This window comes from Balaenoptera ricei, chromosome 2 (genome assembly GCF_028023285.1).
Source record: "Balaenoptera ricei isolate mBalRic1 chromosome 2, mBalRic1.hap2, whole genome shotgun sequence".
NCBI classification, from domain to species: Eukaryota; Metazoa; Chordata; class Mammalia; order Artiodactyla; family Balaenopteridae; genus Balaenoptera; species Balaenoptera ricei.
Window position 1 is genome coordinate 150,433,322 of NC_082640.1, and position 21,616 is coordinate 150,454,937.

General features: G+C 38.5%; 1 protein-coding gene and 1 long non-coding RNA gene across 6 annotated transcripts in view; one reads left to right on the top strand and one right to left on the bottom strand.

Annotated features, from left to right (window-relative positions):
- WDR89 (WD repeat domain 89) overlaps nucleotides 1–9,494 on the bottom strand; it is a 35,314-nt gene extending 25,820 nt beyond the window's left edge. For 4 of the 5 annotated variants that reach the window (XR_009501153.1, XR_009501151.1, XR_009501152.1 and 1 more), the window contains exon 1: nucleotides 9,413–9,494. The gene's annotated coding sequence lies outside the window, so the exon portion shown is untranslated. The remainder of the gene's footprint in view (nucleotides 1–9,412) is intronic. The other variant, XM_059915746.1, reaches the window with a different exon arrangement.
- Nucleotides 9,495–9,756: 262 nt separating this feature from the next.
- The window catches only part of LOC132360666 (uncharacterized), a 45,370-nt gene continuing 33,510 nt past the window's right edge, over nucleotides 9,757–21,616 (top strand). Inside the window, exon 1 of the long non-coding RNA XR_009501154.1 lies at nucleotides 9,757–9,900. This is a non-coding gene — a long non-coding RNA (uncharacterized LOC132360666). The remainder of the gene's footprint in view (nucleotides 9,901–21,616) is intronic.

The window sequence follows — 21,616 nt, forward strand, 5'->3', positions numbered from 1 at the left end:
TCTTAACCACTTTGTGCCATATCACGGGAAGATCAGAATCTAGTTAAGTTCTAAACTCATTTCCTTTCCTCTGAACACAGTGAAAGATCCTGATATTAGAGAAATAACCAACAAAAGGCATAATTCTTGAACCATGCTACAAAAGCCGGATATTAAGAGGAAAAAAAAATTCCACGCTTACTGTATAGATCTGATGTGAAGGATAAAAAGGACTGGAAATAATGTACCGTCAAGTTTAACTTTACTAAACATGAAGACTTAAGCTACCAAATTCTTTTTTAATACTTGCCTTCTTTGTTCATGGCACTGATGACTACCGCCATCAAGCAACAGGTGCAAAAATTAGAGAATGACAAAAAACATCATTCAGGACTTAATTACAAAGTCTCTAAACAGAATAAATTTCCACTGTCACCCAGGATAACTGAGATTTTCTTAAGTTGTTTTTTCCTCTTCACCTGGCAATATAAATTCCTACCTCTATGTGAACTCCTAGATTTTATCCTCAACCCTGGTCTCTCTTCAAAATTCCAATCCTATATTTCTAATGTCTGCCTAGACCTCTACCCCTGAACGTGCTGCCAAAACTTCAAATTAAATATACTCAAAATGTAACTCAAACATATACTCTTCATCTCTGTTAACTGCACAATCTTCTCAGTCACCAAGGCTCAAAATCTCAGAATTACCTTTCATTAAAGGGAGGCAAACGACAAGACTCCCCTAGCTAATAAAGCCTACCTTGAAAATCGCCCTTTACATCCATCTCCTCACTGTTTGTCCTGCCACTATCCTCCTGTTTTCCATTACCTCTCGCCTGCAACTGCAATAACCTCCACTGTGCCTGATACAGAGCATGACAGGAAACACTTGACTTAACATCTGATTCCTGGCCAAAGATGTCAAGAACGGGAAAAATTCTTACTTCCCACACGAGAAATATCACGTGAGAGTTTTATTCTTAGAAGCCAACTTCATGTTGTAAAAAATATTGACAGTATATCAGAAATAAAAGCAAATATAGATTTCACAAACATTTCTTAAGTACATAAAACGAAACACTTAATTTTTATAAAGTCTGACATACATTCTTTTGTTGTTTCTGCATGAACTGCAGATGTTTGAACATGTGAATTACACACTATATTTTATAGCAAGCCCAGACTCATCAATACTTTAATAGGCTAGGCAAAATATTTTCCCCACAATACAACTGCAAAAAGAGTTGCTACTCTCTCCAAGAATCCTACATCATTTTCTTGAGTTATCTAGATAATACCCATGCTTCAAGATATAGCTCAAATTCTACCAGTACTACAAAATCTTTCTTAACTCAGCCTAAAGTGAGTTTCTACTCCCTCTGAATGCCAAAATATCAACTGTTACTCATTTAGCAAGCATATACCAAATATACTAAAGTGTTATTTATCTCTAGTTATATGTTTTATATATTTATATTTGCTTCTTTCTCCAGTATAAAGTATAAACTTCTTAAGGACAGGAACCATATTTTCCAATTCTCTAATATCAATCCTCCACCAGCCTGAGACTAACTCCACAGCTTACCTCACGAAATGCTACTTCCCATGAGAGGAGTATAAAAATATAAACACACACATAACACACTCAATAGAGGCAGGCAGGAGGCAAAGATAAGGAACTACACATAGATGTAAAACAATGACAAAGACAGGAAACACACACACACACACACACACACACACACACAGACCAAGCTTTAGAAGCAGCTATCCCTTTTGTAGAGAAATTAGATAGTAATAATATTATCACTATTGATAAAACATCCATAACCACAGTTTAGAGGTAAATTCACTCAACCTCCTAACATCATAGAAAGCACCAGGAAGGCATAACTGAGGAAGCTAAGGAAAGGGCTAGGATTTGGGAACATCACCTTACCATCTTACACAGTACCCTATAGGCAGAAAGTATTCAGCAAACACCTGATGGTTTGAATGCAATTTAATAACTAGATCTACAAACCCAAATTTCAGACCAGTATGTTCAAAATGCAACTCTTCTTTCACAAAATACTTTACGGGATCAAACTAACTCAAAATTCCAGTATAATGCACTAAATACTATGTGCTTTGCTTATATGATATAAACATGCTTTTGATGCCAAAAAGATACATCCACATTATAATCTTTCAAGATTTAAAAAAATAACCCAATGATTCATAAAATTGTATTCTTCCTATTTTTAGAATGGCTCAGGGTATTTGTGTGATTTGCAGGCTCCCTTCTTAGTTCCTAAGAAATAACTTCAATTTGACTTTACAACCTCAGGGTGGGGGGTGGGGGCAGGGGAAGGGAAAGTTTGGAAAGAATAAAATAGCTCTGCAAAAATAATTCAGTGCTACATTAAATACAAATTAATGATAGGCTAATGAAATCACAGTGGCGCAGTTGTTAAGAATCCGCCTGCCAATGCAGGGGACAGAGGTTCGAGCCCTGGTCCGGGAAGATCCCACATGCCGCGGAACAACTAAGTCCGTGCGCCATGACTACTGAGCCTGCGCTCTAGAGCCCGCGCGTCACAACTACTGAAGCCCGCGTGCCTAGAGCCTAAGCACCACAACAAGAGAAGCCACCACAGTGAGAAGCCCGCGCACCGCAATGAAGAGTAACCCCCGCTCACTGCAACTAGAGAAAGCCCGCGCACAGCAACGAAGACCCAACACAGCCAAAAATTAAATAATTAATTAATTAAAAAACAACAACAACAAAAACTAACCACTATGGAAAATTTAGCTTCAGTATCTATTCTTTCTTCCTTTCTTGAAAATAGATGCCTGTCATGCATGCTAACAACTTTAGGTCTGAGTAATACAGGGCTGAAGGATTCATGAAGAAAGGGAAGCAGTCTGACAGAATTAGAACCAAGATAAAAATACTCTAGCAAGCAGCCAAGAATTGGAAACACAATGGAAAATGAAACATGTCTCTGAGATGGACCTAGTCAATATGAGTGAGCTGAAAGGTGTTAAAGGTGGAAATGAAGGCAGTATTTTTATGGGAAAAGATCTGCACTAGAAGTAAGGAGGCTTACTTTTTTTTTTTGCATGTGACCTTCAGTAAATTACAGATCCAATCTGAATCTTGGTTGCCTCACATTTCCACTTGTTCTGTTTACTGATACTTTTGTATGCATCAGTGACATTAACAGCAACTAAGACATACTGAACTTTTGTTATAATCCAGGCACTGTTCTAAATGCCTTATATGCATTATATCTCATTTAACCTTCCAGACAGCCCTACAAAGTAGGTACACTTACTTCTCCCATTTTATAATTAGGAAGTAAAGCTTAGAAAAGGTAGGTGATATGCCAGAGGTCACTTTGCTCACAAATGCATAGCAGGGATTGGAACTCAAAACTGGTTTCAGAGCCCACACTCTTAAATACTTTCTTATACTGCCTCTCAAATGATATAAAGGAAATATTTTACAAAGCATTCTTAAATGGCCATTCAAATGTGAAGTCCTGTTATAATTCTTATTTGCACTAATCAAAATGACTTCATACAACCAAGCAACATAAAGTTAAAATATTTAAAGCATAAATATGTGGAAGGCCTTAACAAAGTTTTTTAAGACAGTGGTAATATCAATGATGTGAAATCCAGTGCAAATTTTAGTTGAATGGATGTGTAAATTTCCAAGTATTTATAGGCTTAGAGACTTAAAATATCAGCTACAAGATATAATTTAAAATATAAGCCATCCCCTAGAGCTTTTTCTCTTTTAGCTATTATTTCACATTAATACTTGATGAATGATATTGAATAAAATCATTAAGGAAGGAATTTATTTAATAGTGTTTGTCAGGCACTGTTTTAAGCACTTCACAAATATTTACTCATTTAATCCTAACAGCCTACAAAGTAGTTATAATTGGAGCCAGTATTCAACTCAGGTCATCAGGTTTAAGGATCTGTGCTCTTAACCACTAGCTCCATTGCAATTCAAGGAATGGTGAAATTCTTTTTTTTTTAGGCCAATAAAAAGTACTAATGATCAGGATGAATGTCCACAAAGAGAATGGAGCCATCACTTACCTCAGCATACATACTAATACAAAGGAACATGCAAAAGAAATATATTAACTGATATGGTAAACTAATCTACACTATCAGGAAAAGTTATTAGTCTTTGGAAGAAGAGGTTTCTTTTAATTTTCCTATGAAATTGTACTGTTAGCACACCAAAGGAATGAAATTGGGAAAATAATATTAATTAACACTAATATTAATTTAAAAGACTTGATAGAAAGGATTTTTATCATTTTTTGGTCCAGTCATCTTATGAAGCAGCAAAAAACTTAAAAAAAAAAAATCACTTGAACAAGTGGATTTCACAATAGAATTCATGCTAAACTTGAACCTTTTAAGGTATAACAGATACTTAATATAACCTTATATTTTGTTTATGAAAGAATTACATTTTTCAAAGGACTATAGTATGTTATTTCGTCTGTTTCTCACAACTCCGAGTAAAGTAGGAGAAGTACTATTATTCTTATTTTACAAATATGAAACTTAAGCTCAGAAAAGTTAAATATTGTGCATGGTCTAGATATACCTTCTGACTCCAAGTGCTTCTTCTATTACATCATGCTGCCACAATTTTAAGCTTTATACTTTTCAAGTTGTTTCACAGCCAAGAACATTTGGAAAATATACAGTAGAAAACATAATGAAGTTTTATGGTCGTTAAAATGTAACGAGATTTGCTAAAAATCTCATTATTGTATGATGTACAAGTTATCTAGCTGAAATGATGAACAAGTTAATTCAGCCAAAATGAACTTGGAACCCAAGAAAAATCTGCATTTAAAGCTAAGTGATAGGGAGTTACTTACACACACACACACACACACACACACACACACACAAAACAAGGTAACTGAATCCAATTTTAAATGCATAAATGTGAAATAACGTAACCCTATAATAATACTATTTTTCAGGAAGTAAAAAAAAAAATCACTTCTAACTACCATACATCTCAATCACTTAAATGCTAGCTTCCCAGAGATTATCTGTTTCAAAGATAGTTTTTAAAATTGTTCATTCCAGGACATCCCTGGCGGCGCAGGGGTTAGGAATCCGCCTGCCAATGCAGGGGACATGGGTTCAAGCCCTCGTCCGGGAAGATCTCACATGCCACAGAGCAACTAAGCTCATGCGCCACAACTACTGAGCCTGCGCTCTAGAGCCCGCGAGCCACAACTACTGAAGCCCGTGCGCCTAGAGCCCGTGCTCTGCAACAAGAGAAGCCACCTCAATGAGAAGCCTGTGCACCACAAGGAAGAGTAGCCCCCACTTGCCGCAACTAGAGAAAGCCTGCACGCAGCAATGAAGACCCAACACAGCCAATAAATAAATAAAATAAATGAATAAATAAATAAATAAAATTAAAATGTTCATTCCTCTAGGACTTCCCTGGTGGTGCAGTGGTTAAGAATCCACCTGCCAATGCAGGGGACAGGGGTTCGAGCCCTGGTCCGGGAAGATCCCACATGCCACGGAGCAACTAAGCCCGTGCACCACAACTACTGAGCCTGCACTCTAGAGCCCGTGAGCCACAACTACTAAGCCTGCGCTCTAGAGCCCGTATGCCACAACTACTGAGCCTGCGCTCTAGAGCCCGCGTGCCACAACTACTGAAGCCCGCGCGCCTAGAGCCCGTGCTACACAACAAGAGAAGCCACCACAATGAGAAGCCCACGCACCACAACAAGAGTAGCCCCCGCTCGCCGCAACTAGAGAAAGCCCGTGTGCAGCAACAAAGACCCAACACAGCCAAAAATAAATAAATAAATTTATTTAAAAAAAATTTTTAAATGTTCATTCCTCTGTATCTATTTCACCTGAATTACTACCCAGCCAAGGAACAGAGAAGGCTGGTGAACCAAATAGGAACATTTAACAAATAAGTGAAATAGCTTAGGTTTGGATTATCAGTTATGTAATTAATTATCAAGAAAACACCTAATAAACTGTACCTTAAGTGCACAAAAATTAAAATGTTGTAGCTATAAACTGTGTACTATACCCTCACAGCCCTAAGTTAGGTGGTGGACCACCCACATTGGACTTGTAAAGAAGACGGCCTAAAACTAGTCTTGTAATCATTAGCTTGACACCACTTTGAGGGAATAAAAGCACTAAAGAAGCTGATAAAGAATTTTTTTGGAATAAGTTATTTGTGGAAAAATATTACAGAATGTTTTCCTTGGGCCCACTTTACCATGCACGACAGTGGTTCAAACTCAGACCTTTTTTTAAAATTTCTTTTTTAAAATTATTATTTTTTATTGGAGTAGAGTTGATTTACAATGTTGTGTTACTTCATGCTGTACAGCAAAGTGAATCTGTTCACATATATCCACTCTTTTTTAGATTCTTTTCCCATATAGGCCATTACAGTCAAACTCAGACCTTGATCTGGTACCCTGTAGACTGCTGATACAGGAGCCATGCCTGGAAAAGTCCAAGATACTGTGGCTGGATACCTGCTCAAACAGAACAAGGACAAATGGGTGCATCGCACTGCATTGTTATTTATAGAGCAAAGGATGTGAGACTTTTTCTTGTGGACCTGATGATGGCAAAGGTATGGAGCCAGCAAAAAAAGAAATTTGTGTAATAGGTTTGTCTAGAGGCATTTGGACACCAACAGAGTTCACAGGGTGAAGAAACTAAAGGCTGGAAACTAAGGGTTGAGGACGTCTTAACAAGTTGGCTACAGGTATTGCCCATTGTAGCAGACTGCTAACTCATCAGCAGATCACTAGCGTAGGCACACAACTAGACTGGTTAGGTGTGGCTATGTGACAGAGTTTTAGCCAAAAGAACCTGAGAAAAAGCAATGTAGGTCACTTCTAGGCCTGGCCCACAGAAATGTCCCACATGTGCTTCTCCTTGCCCTTTACCCTTCCATCTCCATGCAAAAAGCACAGAGACTGTTACAGAGTAGTTCTTATATACTGAATGCCTACTTGAAGCTGGGTTCTTTCGTATTTTATCTTATTCCAACATATCTGTACTGGGTGGGATGGTAACAAACCCAACTCATCAGATTCTGTCTCCTGAGAATTATTAATTCCAGCCAGACATGAGAGCAACAGATTATTACCTTCTTCTGAAGATACAACAAAAAACTGAAGTCATCAGAGCTACTATCTCCTTGCTGGGGGGACTAGAGGATATCAATCGTGAGGGACTATCAGTCCAGTTCTCCATGAAGCCTAGTGCATATTCTAGCCTTAGGAGCAATGAGACTCAGCGTATTTAGTTGCATAAATGGCTTCCTTATAATAAATCCCCATCATCTGAGGTCATGCTTCTAAACTAGGGGACACACCTATGACCATAGTAAACTGGCTATTATAAGAAGTCACAAAATAAACTGTCTATCTCCGTAGAACAGCAATGTTATGATGTGGTAATAGTTCAAAATAGTATCAAACACAAATATTATGAAATTGAATGCAATACTCATATGAATTTTTAAGGTAGAAGATTAGAATATAAAGAAATTTCACTCTTCTAAGGGGTTAATTCAGGCTTTGTATCCACATTATCACAGGAATATTCATTTACCTCTTCTGTTTTCCAGGGGAAAAGCTGAAGTACCAACCTATGGTAACTTAGAAGGGTCTTTTCACAGCAATCCAGAAGTCTTTTTTTTTTTTCCTCTTACAGCATATCCTACTAGACTTTAAGCTGCACTAGGATAGGATATGTTTTACCCTTCTTTATACCCTTTGTGGCAAGCTAAATAATGCACCCCCAAAACATCCAAGCTCTAATTCCCAGAACCTATGAATGTTTCCTTATACATCAAAAGGGAATTTGTAATTAAGCTAAGGATCTTGAGATGGAGAGATTATTCTGGATTATCTAGATGGGACCTAAGTATAAACACAAGTGCCCCCACTAAGATGAAAGCAGACGGATTTGACTACGGAAGAGAAGGTGATATGATTACGGAAGCAGGGATTGAAGTGATGTGCTTTTAAAATGAAGGAGCCACAAGCCAAGGAATGTAAGAGGCTACCAGAAGCTGAAAAAGGCAAGGAAATGGGACCTCCCTTCAGAGTCTCCCAAAGTAATCAGAACTCAGAAAAGCAGTTAAATGAGCTGATCTACTTTTGCTTTATGCTATCTACAGCAGTCTGAGGAAAGAATACAAACCAGACAAGTACCACTTCTGCATTCACAGGGAATACTATCCTGAACCCTGGATAAGCAGATAAGTGGGCCACATACGCTTAAGAGGTATTTCACACTCAAGTGGTACTAGGCTGCATGCTATCCACTGTATGTGTGTATATATATAATATTTTAATTATAATATATATTGCATATTAATGATAGTCCAGCTTCCACAGGAAAGAATTTGAAAAGCAGAAAACTGTCATATGTAGTTAACATCAGTAATTTATACATATTATATCATTTGATCCTCACGACTCCAGGAAGTAGACAACTCTGGAATTGATTTCAATTCTTCAGTGGAGGAAGCGGCGGCTGAGCAGGTGACTTGCCCAAAGGTTAGTAAATGGCTCCTACTCTGATGTGTTTCTACTAGATCATTTTACCTCGATAACATCAATTGATTTACTTCTACGTATGTTGTATTAACTTCTAAAATAACTTCAAGTTAGGAAGGAAAACAAGACCAACATTTTACAAGCAATACCATATTTAAATTTTACGTGCATGGAAGCCGAATGTCACACTCAATTAAGTGGTCAGAGAAAAGCTGAAGAGAACACGTGGACGAGTAACTTAACATATCTGTTTCTTCGCATGAAAATGAGAACCGTTAACAGTACCTAACCCTTTAGATGTTGCTGTATGGATTAAATGAGATAATACACGTAAAGTGCTTATCATAGTAGCTAGTCTCAGAGTTCGTACTATACACTCCAGCACGTCTCTTCCCAAAGGAAAATCTGCTTTCTGACCCCGAAAATTAACCAACCCAGGAGGTGCGTAATTTAAGAATGCGAGGGAAGGGAATGAGGGTAGGGGAAAAATAGGTCCTGGCTACCTCTCCTTGAACACTTGACGAATAGGCGCTTTATTTTTACCCAAGAATAACCCAGAGAAGTGCTGGGGGCGGCTTCGGCGACACCAACCTAACCCTTGGAAGGTCCGTGGGGCAGGGACAGCATGGGCATGACCCAGGGGCTCCGACAACTGCACCAGAAGCCCCAACACGTGGTTCTCTCCTCCCAGCTCCTCCCCATTTCCCTCTGCTCCTCGTGCTACAGGCTCAGCGGCTTCGGCTTTCTACAGTCAACCGGCACTGTCGTTGCCCGTCTAGAGAGCTGCCCATCCCAGGAACCTGCCCAACGCAGGTCTTGGAAATATACCTCATCGGAGAGCCCAAACCTGCTGCAGGAGAGAACTCGCAGCACAGCCTCTGCGCGGACCGGTCGACCGGAACTCCACCCTCCACCTCTCTGATTGGATAAACGCACAAAGGAGGATGCGGAGTATTGGTCAGCAGCAGAGAGGCGGGCCATAGCCCAGGGGAAGGGAAAGAGGTTGGGCGGGAGAGCGAAGAAGCGCCAGGGGGTGGTCTCTCTCCGGATTGGACGAATGCAAGATATCTGCGCCTGCGTAGACCCAGCTTCCGTATAGCGCTGCACAGCACTGCCCTTTACGTTACGTTAGCGGAAGTTTTAATGACTTATCGTTTGTGTTGAAAGCTTAGGTCTCCTTGCTGCGTGGCCAATAAAGGGCAAGAATAAAACGAGTTCCGCCTCTTCCTCGGACGAAGGGGTCCTTCCGTCGACATAGGGTGACGTGAGTTCCTTTCAGCGTTTAGAGGCCAGAACTCCCGCAGAGCCAGACTCGGGTAGGGAATTGCTATGTTGACCAGATAGTAACTGCGTGTGAGAAATACTTAGTAGTTCGAATCGGGCCCTGAAACACCCACATACGCTCAGAACTCGTATGATTTCAGCGTTGTAATGTGGAAGAATCAGGCCTTCTCGCGGTTTTTGCTTGGCTGTGTCATTGGCTAAAAAAGCTGTCAATTTGAATGTAACTCCGCCTCCACCCCCAGGGAACCCTGGGATTTGTAGTACCGGGCGCAAAGATCCTATGGCTTTAAATGTGGTTGTCGCTGAGCTCTTCGTTGCTAACAACCGCTGACATTTATTGTGGTTTTCATGTGTTCCGTTGTGCTTTGTTATCCTTTCATTTATCAGCACCATTAAAGCCAAAGGACACTTAGGAAAACTGGAAAGACTTCATGTATGTTTGTAAAGATAAATGCTAGTGTTTCAAACATTCCACTACTGTGCCTGGCTCTCTGCTAGATGTTCGTAATTAACGTACTAAGCGGATACTAAGTCTTGGCTTTTTGCCTTTACAACAAAATGGTCTTTGATTTGCATATTAGTGTCCATTCGAGGATATTTGAAAAGTGCCCTAAACTTAACAGCTATCTATACTGTTTTGTCGCTGCTTATATAAATCAAGTGTTGATACGACATGAAGCAGAACTGGCTTCTGTCTTGACAAAAATAGTGCTGTAATTAAAATGTCAAACGTGACCAGTTTCAGGAGGCACGCACATTGTATATTATTCGAGATTGTATTATCACGTCCATTTTCAGTCTTATTGGAAACATGTTAGTTTAAGGCAGAATTTCCCTGCCTTTATTGAATCATGAACTCCTTTCACTTCTGTGAGCACATTTAGTAATATTTCATCACTTTGTGTTTAGCAAAAGTAAAAATCAATGTATAAATACCAAAACTTCCTGAGTGGAATTTTTCCTTCCAACAAATTTTTTTCTATTTAATATGTAATACAAACTTTCATATATGTAAGAAAAGGGCTTGTTGCTGGACTAAAAATTAAGTACACTTTTAGAGGATTTAAGCCAAGCAGAAACCGCTTTTTTGACTGATGGTTGGAATAACTGCTTTTATGTTTAAAAAAATCAAATTATTTTAATAATTTTTTGTGTCTTGTTTGTAGATGATGAGAGAGGGTTTCAGGTTTTATTTGCAAATGAAACATGAGAAACATAACTTTTTTATAATTCTCAATAAATAGCCAAATTGGGTGTAATCACCACTATATTTCTCCTTTAAATATTTGATATGATGTACTAAGTGACATATATGGATACGAAAATCACCCTGAGACAAAAATGCAGATTTATTAGTTCTAATGCTTTCCATTAACTAACATTTTGAAAGAATTTTCCTTTTGACTCCTATTTTAAATCAGTGGTCCATTTGGGATGTTAATTAAATTCGTTTGACTAAGAATAAAAACCATTAAAAACTGCAGGTATCAAGACTGCTACTGTCGTTAGCAGGGTTCAGCAGAGTGATAAATCAACTGAGTGACTGACTCCTAGACACATTTGGCTGATCTGTATTAACTGTCTAAGTGCTCACTTTTGGTCACTCTCAAAGTGTTCCATTTTAAAGAGAAAAAAACTTTAGTAGTTATTTTTTGTTTAACTGAGAATTTAAAAGTAGAAATTGCAACAGGCACCATAACTGCTTTTTAAGATGTGAACCCAGGAATCACCTTGGTACACCATCTGTTGGGAAAGTTTAAGGAATGACCTCAAGGTGAGATAAATGCAAGATGACTTTTGAGATACAGGAAGAGAATAGTACAATCCCTGTTTGTAATATTTACTTTTTAATATCAACATTTTTCTTTTTCTTTTTATATCTGTATTTTTAAAAATAGTGAACATGATAATAAAAGTATAAACTTTGAAATCTAACCATATGTATGTATATATGTTTATATATATATGAATGGTTAAAAAAATTATTGAGAAATATGTGATCAAAAAAGGTGTGGAGGTGTTAAAGAAAAGATTATTCATGACACTTTTTAAGATGGTTAGGCAGACTTTATTCAACGGGGGCTACTGTGGTAGGGTTTTGTAATAACGGAGAGAGATTGGACTCAACTCTGAATACAACAGGAAAAGTGGGAATTTATAGCCAAGGAGTAGGGGATAGGGGGGTCAGTGGATGGAAAATTACTATGAAGAAACATCAGGCATGGGGGGATTATTGCTACATCACTCAACAGTATTCTTACTGAAAGTAGGTGGGTGTAATCAGACATCAACTGGGGGATAATGAAGGATGAGGCACTCAATCAGATATTGAGGGAGGGTGATTCTGGTTAAGCTGCCTTAGCAGGATTCTTGCTACAGGATTCTTAAACACTACAAGGAAGGACACGGGAGCTGAAGGTCAAGCCTAGTCAAAAGAGCACACATATATATACAGCCCACACATACTCTTACTCCTATATATACATAAAAATATTTGTATTTGCTATTGTTAAAATATGAAGTCTGAATTACACGTAATAACTGCTTGGAAATACTCAGGCTCAATCACTATACCAGGGCTCAACCAGAGAAACAGAATCAGTAGGAGACATATATTAAGGAATTTTTTGCGAGGAATTGACTTACACAGTTGTAGGGGCTGGCTAGGGGATAAGTCTGAAATCTGTAGAGCAGGGTGTCAGGAGAGGCAGGCTGGAACTCTCAGGCATGAGCTGAAGTTGCAATCCACAGGCAGAATTTCTTCTGAGTACCTCAGTTCTGCTCTTAAGGCCCTTCCACTGATTGAATCAGGCCTACCCAGGTTATCCAGGATAATCTTTATTTAAAGTCTACTGATTATGAACATTAATTACATCTACAAAATACCTTCACAGCAACACATAGATGAAGAACTTCAGATCATTCGTTTGAGAGTCCAGTTTCAGGCTTGGAACTCATTCCAAAGAACCATGTTTGAAACTGTGTCTTGTATTTGGGGGGAGTGGGTTAGTATAAGCATATAGGATGTACAAACCAATTACATTTTCCACTCTCTGGTAAAATACATCTAAAAGGAACAGCTCTACCTTCAAACTCTATTCCAGCCTACCTCTCTAACTCCCTATCTCTTTTGGCCGGCTAGTCCTTGAGATCTTGGCCTGACAGCCTACATTTGAAGTCTTTGGCTCCATTCTTTAGCACCAGGAATACTTTGCCCAACTCTTCAATCACAGAGGTTTCCCAGTAAATAAGGCCCACTTGTAGGCAAGCCGGCCTCTACTCTATGAGGAGTACTTGCTGGTAAGCTACCAGCTCTAAAGCTTTTGAAAATGTCAGCAACACTGCCCTTGAAGCCAGAAGGTGGAGTGGTGGCTAAAACATCCTGTAACAGGTGCCAGCTGGTTTATACCAGTCACCATGCCAAAATTTTTTCAAGATAGTGGTGGTATTTTAACTACTTCAGTTTTAAGATGGACTTTCCTATTACCCCTTTTAATTTAGACAGCTGAAAGTTGAGGAAGAGGCAGAGCTAGTACTGAAACTGATAATTATGTTGATCGAAAACACTACCTACCTCCAGAAAACCTCTCCATAGGGCTGCTCAAAAGTGGGGAATCAACTGCATTAAGCTGTTTGTTCTCTTCCTGCCACTTTGAAGTTAAAAAGAATGAACAAACAGTAAAATAGCACACTAAATGGAGTCAAGAGGAGAAGAAAGACCAGGCTATCTGACAAACTGGTCTTTGGGTCTTCTATTTAATTAAGAATTAGGACCATAGTTTATTTTAAAGAGAGAGGTGTGGTTAGGATCAATAGGAGCAGCTTAAGATCTTAATAATTGCTATGAAAATTCATTTTTTTCTTTTTTTCTTTTTCGGCGGTGCTGCGTGGCTTGTGGGGTCTTAGTTGCCTGACCAGGGATTGAACCCGGGCCCTGGCAGTGAAAGCGCCCAGTCCTAACCACTGTACCACCAGGGAATTCCCATCACTTTTTTATTAAATAAGTTATGAAAGTGCCCATTTACCCATGCATGTGAAATTGATCCAGGGTCCTTCCTCAAGATCAGCTCTAAAAGGATATAGCTGAAAGAGTTATTGAATTGCTAAGATGAACACTACTACACATTTACACTTTCTTTTTTATCGTAATTCTACTTTCCAGTTTACTTACTTTTAAAATCTGTTCAGTGTGGAAAAGTTCCATCGTATACAAAAGCAGAAAAAAAAATCATGAACCCTTATGTATATGACCCTATCACCCAACTTTAACTGATGGCTAAACTTACTTATATCTATGTTCTCACCCACATTCCCACCACATCTCCTATCTGATTTTTTATAAGAAAATCCCAGCATCATTTCATTTGTAAATAGTACTCTTTATAACTCTAAATAAGGACTTTTCCCCCCAAATGTAACTACAATAGGCAGATATTTTAATAAGGACTATTACTCAAAACTAGGTGTGTGATTTTGAGCAAGCTGTTTAATCTCTCTAAACCTCAAATTACTCATCAGGTGACCATATAGTCCTCTCAATGGGGTTATGAAGATTAACACAGTGTAAATAAAGTGCCCAGCACAGTGCATGCCACAGTGCAGACGTTCAGGAACTATTGGTTCAGATTCCAAGATTTGGTCTACTTTCACCACTTGCTCTGAGAGATTATAGGAAGGATGACCAAAAACAAGATGTTTGCTGAGCCCTTTAGTTGTTGAAAATTATCCTTGAAAAAAGAAAAAAACTTTAATGATAGCACTAGGAGTGTACAACAGCCAGGAAGTGGAATCTAAGAAGTTTAAATGAAGTAGATCAAAGTTATAGGCAAAGTAGAGTAGAGCCCAGTAATAAGATAATTGATACGAACTTATGTGAAATACACTCGTTGACTAATCTCATATCCTTAGGGTTTTTCTTTTTTCATGTGATCTCCAGTTGATCTATATGATGGTATAATACAAAACTATTCATCTGAGCTATAAAAGAAATATGAAACCTTCCTGTTTTCTTTTGTAGGATTTCTGGAACTTTTAGCCCCCAGACTCAAATACCACTGGTATCCCCACTTATTGTCTACATCTTTTTGGATTTACATATTGTTTGATTCTCTCTCACCTCTATTCTAGAAAAATATTTAGTAGGAGGTTGGATTTAATTTTCTAAGCATTATATTAAATAAATTTCCTTGCCAGATGACACAATATCCTAAGTCGTGCCGAGCATTATAAAGATGAATCTGATCATGATTGCCAGCATCTTGATATCTGAGAAATAATAATATCACATTGCAACGAAACCATGTTTTCTTTCATTTAGAGAAATACGTTGTGTATAGAAAAATAAATAAATAAAAGAAAATTTTAAAAAAATACGTTGGGATGATGGAGATAAAATATAGGGTCACAGTGAGAGTCAGCAGCTTGAATAAGTTTGTAATCAGATGATTATAAATGATTACAGATGATTGCTCTTAGGCTGATGAAGTGAAAGGTTAGAAGAGGAAAGGAACATTAAGTAGATTGTCTCAGTCATGAATATATTAATCTAATTAATTAACATTTTCTTACCCTTAAATTCCCAAATTGAAAATCTAAACATGGTAGTTGTTGGGTGTACTATAAAACTGACTACTTTTGATAATCATTTCCCACTTAAACTTGTAGCATGTAATAATTTTTCCTATAAAACTTCCACACTAAGAAAATGTATATTTCAAAAAACATATTTGAGTACTAGTTAGAGCAGCATGAGCAGTGAAGGAAAGAGAACTGTTTCAAAGAGCGAAGTCATAAATACCAAGTCTAAGTGAGCTAAATTGTAACCTTTGTCCCCCACCCTTGAGAGAATGCTCTGTGCAGGAGAAAACAAATCTCCCTCTTTTCCCTTGTAGATGCCTTGACTACCTATTTGGTGGACTAAGATAAGGGAAAGCAAGGACTTCAAAGTTTTACCAGGTCTTTGAGTAGATAGATGGTGGAACCAGAGGTAGATGACTGTAACATGAAATGGTTACCATATGGTCATTTCTTATGTACAAGAAGGCCTCTGGGCATGATTAGGAAGCTGGAGAATAAAAAATGAGAAATGGAAACCGCTCTGCAAAAATAATATAAAGTACTACATGTATTATGGCCAGTAATTTACATAAAATGTGCTTTATTTAGAAAATGTTTCTCCTTAATATGAGTTGATTCATTCATTCAACAAATATTATCTATCACCTGTTATGTACTCAGTATATTTTACATCCTGGAATTACAATGTTAAACAAAACAAAGTTCCTGCCTTCATGCAGCATACTTTCTAGTGGGAAGACACTAGAAATATAAATATAATGTATATTTAAAAAGTATATAATATAATTTCAGCTAATGACAAGTACTATGCAGGGTGGAATATTCAAATATTTAACATTGGTATGGCCAGCTTTGTGATACTTGGTATGGGTTCATATTCCCTTGTACTCCTCTGTATTTGCTCCCTTCCTTCCCTGCCTCACTTCCCTTTCCTGCTCACTCCAACTTCCTTGACATTGAACTTCCCAATAATGTGTTAGTATTTAAGCTTTCGCTTGTAACTATGTTCCCACATACCCCTTCCTACTCCCACCCTAACCCCTCAGAACATGGGCCGGCCTTAGACTAGTTGTGACTGGTGTTATGCCTTTAGTTGCCAGATCATGGGAAAGTCTGGGAGATGCTAGGATAGCAAGAACAGGGGATGCACTCAGGATGTGGGGCAGCAGCTATCTGCTTGCCAGCATAGAAGTAGCGTATCTCAATATTATAACAATTGATGTAGCCCTGCTAAAGTAAATTGGCTGAAAATCAGCCCTGCTCCTATGAAGAAAAATAAAGCAAGCTAAGAGGGTGGAGAGTTATAAAATAGCTGTGTATTAACTCTGTATTCTTCCTGAGAAGTATAGAGTCTTTGGGAGGTGTGTGTGTGTGGATATTTTATACAAAGTTATCTGTTGGATAACCAGAGAGCATGGGAGATCTGTTTACCACACACTGATGGGGAGACTTCAGTGGGAACAAGAACTAGGAGTGCCAAAGACAACCTTAGACTCTTCTGATAGTGCCTCCTTTGTGTTGTCCTGGACTGAATAATTCATATTTTGGGATATATATTACAACGACAAATTGTTTCCTATAGACTGAACTGGTATGATAGAGACAGATCCGAGTACAAGACAATTTTGTAGGTGGGTGTATTCTGTGTGTGTTTTAAGGGGAGCAGAGGTTGCAAGAAGGAAATCCTAGGAACCTCAGGGGTGCCCTTCTTTCTGAGGCTGATGTCTGCCCATGCACTTAATCACATGTCCTCTGAGGCCTTGAATCATCAATTGTGTCCTCACTTTATTTTCAACCTTTTCCTCAGTTCTACCTTTTCCTTCTTCCTACACATATGTAAGTCTGTTCCATTCTATAAAAACCTTTCCTGTGACCCTGAGAACCCATTGATTTATTCCATTTTCTATATCTTATCTGCTGCCTCTATTTCATCATCTCACCCTCATTCTTCGATTGGCTAGAATATAGCTTTCATCTCTAGGCTTCCATGAAAACTTCTCTCAGAGGTCACAAATCAACTCTTAATTGCCAAATCCAAGGGTTTTCTCTACTTTGTCTGACAGGACCTACCTACATTTGAAAATGTTGACCCCTGCATCTTGTGAAATACCATTGGCTTCTGATTTTCCTTCATCCTAGTCCTCCTTCAGTCCCTCTGCCTCCTCCTAAATGTAATGTCCCCAAAGTCCCACAAAAATTTGTCTGCACCTTCAGTGTTGCCCCTCTCTGTGGCTTCCTTATCCTAGCCAACCACATACACGAAAGCCCTTTACATAATTTTTGACCCTCAACTTAACCCTTTTCATTCAGTCACAAATTATAGCATCTGGAAGAAGAAAAAAACATTCTCACGTACCCCTGCTTTCCCCACTGCTACCTTCCTAACTCAGACCGTCTTTACTGTTTGCTTGGACTTTGCAATAGCTTTAAACCAGCTTTGCCTCTACTTTCTCCCTCCTTCAGCCTCTTCTCCATAAAGTCACCAGTGCTTTACCTTGTAGAGAGACAGAGCAAATCCTTGACTCTCCTGCTTAAACCTTCTGTGGATTTTTGGTTTTAAAAGGTAGAGTAACAACAGTTTCTCTCTACTTCCTCCTATTTTCTAAAATTATCATAAAGGAATGAAAAAAAGTTAATAATCCAGAAGGACCAAGCAAACAAGAGGGAAGAAAAGAGATTTTAATGGATTTTTAGAAGATGGAAATTGAGTAGAAGATGGTAATTGATTTAGCAGGGTGGAGGAAGTAACCATTTAAGGAACAAAATATGTAAATGTTAATGAAAAGCCAGGTAATTAGCTCTGAAGAACCCCTCAGAGGCTCAGTGCTTATAGGCACCAACCCCACAAGATGGCTTTAGACCTAGGACCAAAAGTCTGTCATTGGAATCCCAGTTCCCCTTTCCTGTCCCACAGATCCTCACCTCTAAAAATGAACAGACAGCCAAAGATCTAACATAAAACAAAGAGGACCTGGAGAAAACAGGGTCAATGTAGGGAAAAACTTTAAAATAATTATTATTATACTCATAAAAATAAGTTTGCATCCATAAAAGAATAACAGATATGTGTATGTATGTATATGTTGTATAACATATGTAATATATAATCTTTCTTATTAACTGACATATACTAATTATATATGTAATTATGTATAATATCTAATTATATATCAGTTAACAAGAAAGAGCTTGATATACATTTTATATATACATATTAGTTAACAAGATATATATATTATATATTAGTTATATATATTAGTTAACAAGAAAGAGCTCTTGGAATCTAAATGTTAGTTAACAAGAAAGAGCTCTTGGAATCTAAAAAACATCTCACAGAAAATAGAATAAAAAGCAAAGAGGTAGAAAATAGAAGAAAAAAATTTTTTAAAGAAAGAATCAATTCAGGAGGTGCAGTTAATATGAGGTACAGAAAGAGAGAAGAGAGGAAATGGAGGAGAGGCATTTATCAAAGAAATAATACAAAAATGTGTCCTAGAACAGAAGGACATGCATCTGCACTGTGTCCCCAAAACAGTGAATGTGAACCCACACTAAGGCACGTTATTGTGACACCTACAGAGAAGATCTGAAGGGCATCCACAATAATGAGGGGGTGGGCCATGGCAGAATGATGTCCTCATCCACCATGCTGGGAAGTCAATATCTAAAAATTAATAAAAAATAACCCTTTAAGAATACTGATTAGAAATATGGCTGTTGGGCTTCCCTGGTGGCACAGTGGTTGAGAATCTGCCTGCCAATGCAGGGGACATGGGTTCGAGCCCTGGTCTGGGAAGATCCCACATGCTGCGGAGCAACTGGGCCCATGAGCCACAACTAGTGAGCCTGCGCGTCTGGAGCCTGTGCTCCACAACAAGAGAGGCCGCGATAGTGAGAGGCCCATGCACCGCGATGAAGAGTGGCCCCTGCTTGCCACAACTACAGAAAGCCCTCGCACAGAAACGAAGACCCAACACAGCCAAAAAAAAAAGAAAAGTCTTAGGATGAGAAAGAAAAAGGATGCAGAAGATCTCATCTCATCAATGTTTAAAAAAAAAAAAAAATGGCTGTAAATTTGAGTAAACAGAAGAATTGAGGACAGTTACCTGGTGAACAGGACTGGGAGTAGAGCAGAGAACTACTCTTATAATTGTAAGCCTTTTAGTACTATGCCTTTTTTAAAAAAATTGAAGTATAGTTGATTTATGATGTTTCAGGTGTACAGCAAAGTGATATATATACATACATACATATATATATTCTTTTTCAGATTCTTTTCCATTATAGGTTATTACAGGATATTCAGTATAGTTCTCTGTGCTATACAGTTGGTCCTTGTTGTTTATATACAAATTTTATATATAGTAGTGTATATCTGTTAATCCCAAATTCCTAATTTATCCCTCCCCCCCTTTTCCCTTTGGTAACCATAAGTTTGTTTTCTATGTCTGTGTGTATATTTCTGTTTTGTAAATAAGTTCATTCATATCATTTTTTTAGATTCCACATATAAGTGATATCATATGATATTTGTCTTTCTCTGTCTGACTTACTTCACTTAGTATGATAATCTCTCGGTCCATCCACGTTGCTGCAAATGACAGTATTTCATTCTTTTTTATGGCAATATGATGTCTTTTTAAAACTATAGACTTGTATTACTTTGGAAAAATGCAAGTACTATTAACAAAAAACCTTTCTAGCTTCCCTGCTCCCCTTTGCCTACAAATAAGCCTTAAATCTTCACAGCATGCTTTTTAAAACCAGGCCTCCCCCTACCTTCTGATCTCATTTATCAGCCGTCTCTCCCCAGCCTCACACATCCTGCACACCAGTCACTCATTCCTTTAAGAACATGTGTTGAGCAACTACGTGAGCAAGTGGGTATAAAAAGATGAATAAGATACCTTCCCCCTCCTCACTGCACTGCCTAATGGCAGAAACAGATGCATAAAAAGTAAACTCACTTCAGTGAGTTTGACTCGTAAATGAAAGTATAGACAGTGACCTATTTTATGAGAATCCAAAAGAGGGAGCAACAAGTTGCCCAAGTTTGTCCTTCACGCATAGCTCCATGCCCCTGGTCATGCTCCTCTGTGTGTTTGGGCTCTTTGTGGCCATATGGAAGGACATCATGAAACCTTCTCTTACGGTTCCTACCCAACCTCTCCTCTCAGAAACAAAGGCTTTTTCTTCCTTGCTCCCCAATCACTTTGTGCTTTATGCTCTGATTCTGTTTCACTCAGGAAGCATCATAAGATAATAACTAAAAGCTCCAGCTCTGGAGTTGAGAAGACTCTAGCACTTCCTGGATGTGTGACAGAGCAGGCGACATATCCATTTAGCTTCTACTTGCTTCATTTCTTAGACGAGAAAGTAAGGCAACTGACATAATAGGGTTGTGTTGAGGATTACATGCATATTATGCATAGAACATAGTATTTATTATGGTCATGTCAGTCTCCCCTCTTGAATACATTCCTGAGAAGGACAGGGACTGTGTTTGACTTTACTTTTGTCACCACTGTCTAGTCCAGAGCTTGACACTTGCCAGGTACATGTTTGCTATGATGATAAAGGAAGAAAAAAAAGTATTCTGAGAAGTTTTGATGGAGACTATGTAAACTAAACTGCCAAGATCCTCCTTACTGGTCATTGCACCCATTCCTCATATGTTGTGACTCTTGGCTGCTAACAGCTCATAGATGTATCCTTCTGCTTGGGAGAATTGCTCTTAAATGATGGGAGCTACCTAATCAGGGAGGTTATACGCTACCACCACCCTCTCACCCAACCCAATGACTGAATGATAAAGGGGTATAAAAGGCTTGCCTCCTTTCTTGGAGGTGACACACACAACTCCATGGTGCCATCCATACTCCAGAGCTCCTTGTAGGATCAGACTGAGGATAAACTTCAGCTGAACCCGCGTCTTTGCCTAGCCCCTTCTCCTACCCTGTTCTGTTTCCTGCACTGCCTTACAGGTTTCATCTGACATCACTCACTTTCTCCAAAAATCACTGGCACAAGAATCCTCATCTCAGACTCTGCTTCTTGAGAACCTGACCTAAGGTAATACACATCTGATGTTAAAACAGTCACGCAAAGAAGACAAGAATTGAAAAGACCAATAATAAAAGCAAAAGCAACAACCAAATGGCAGAACTAGAT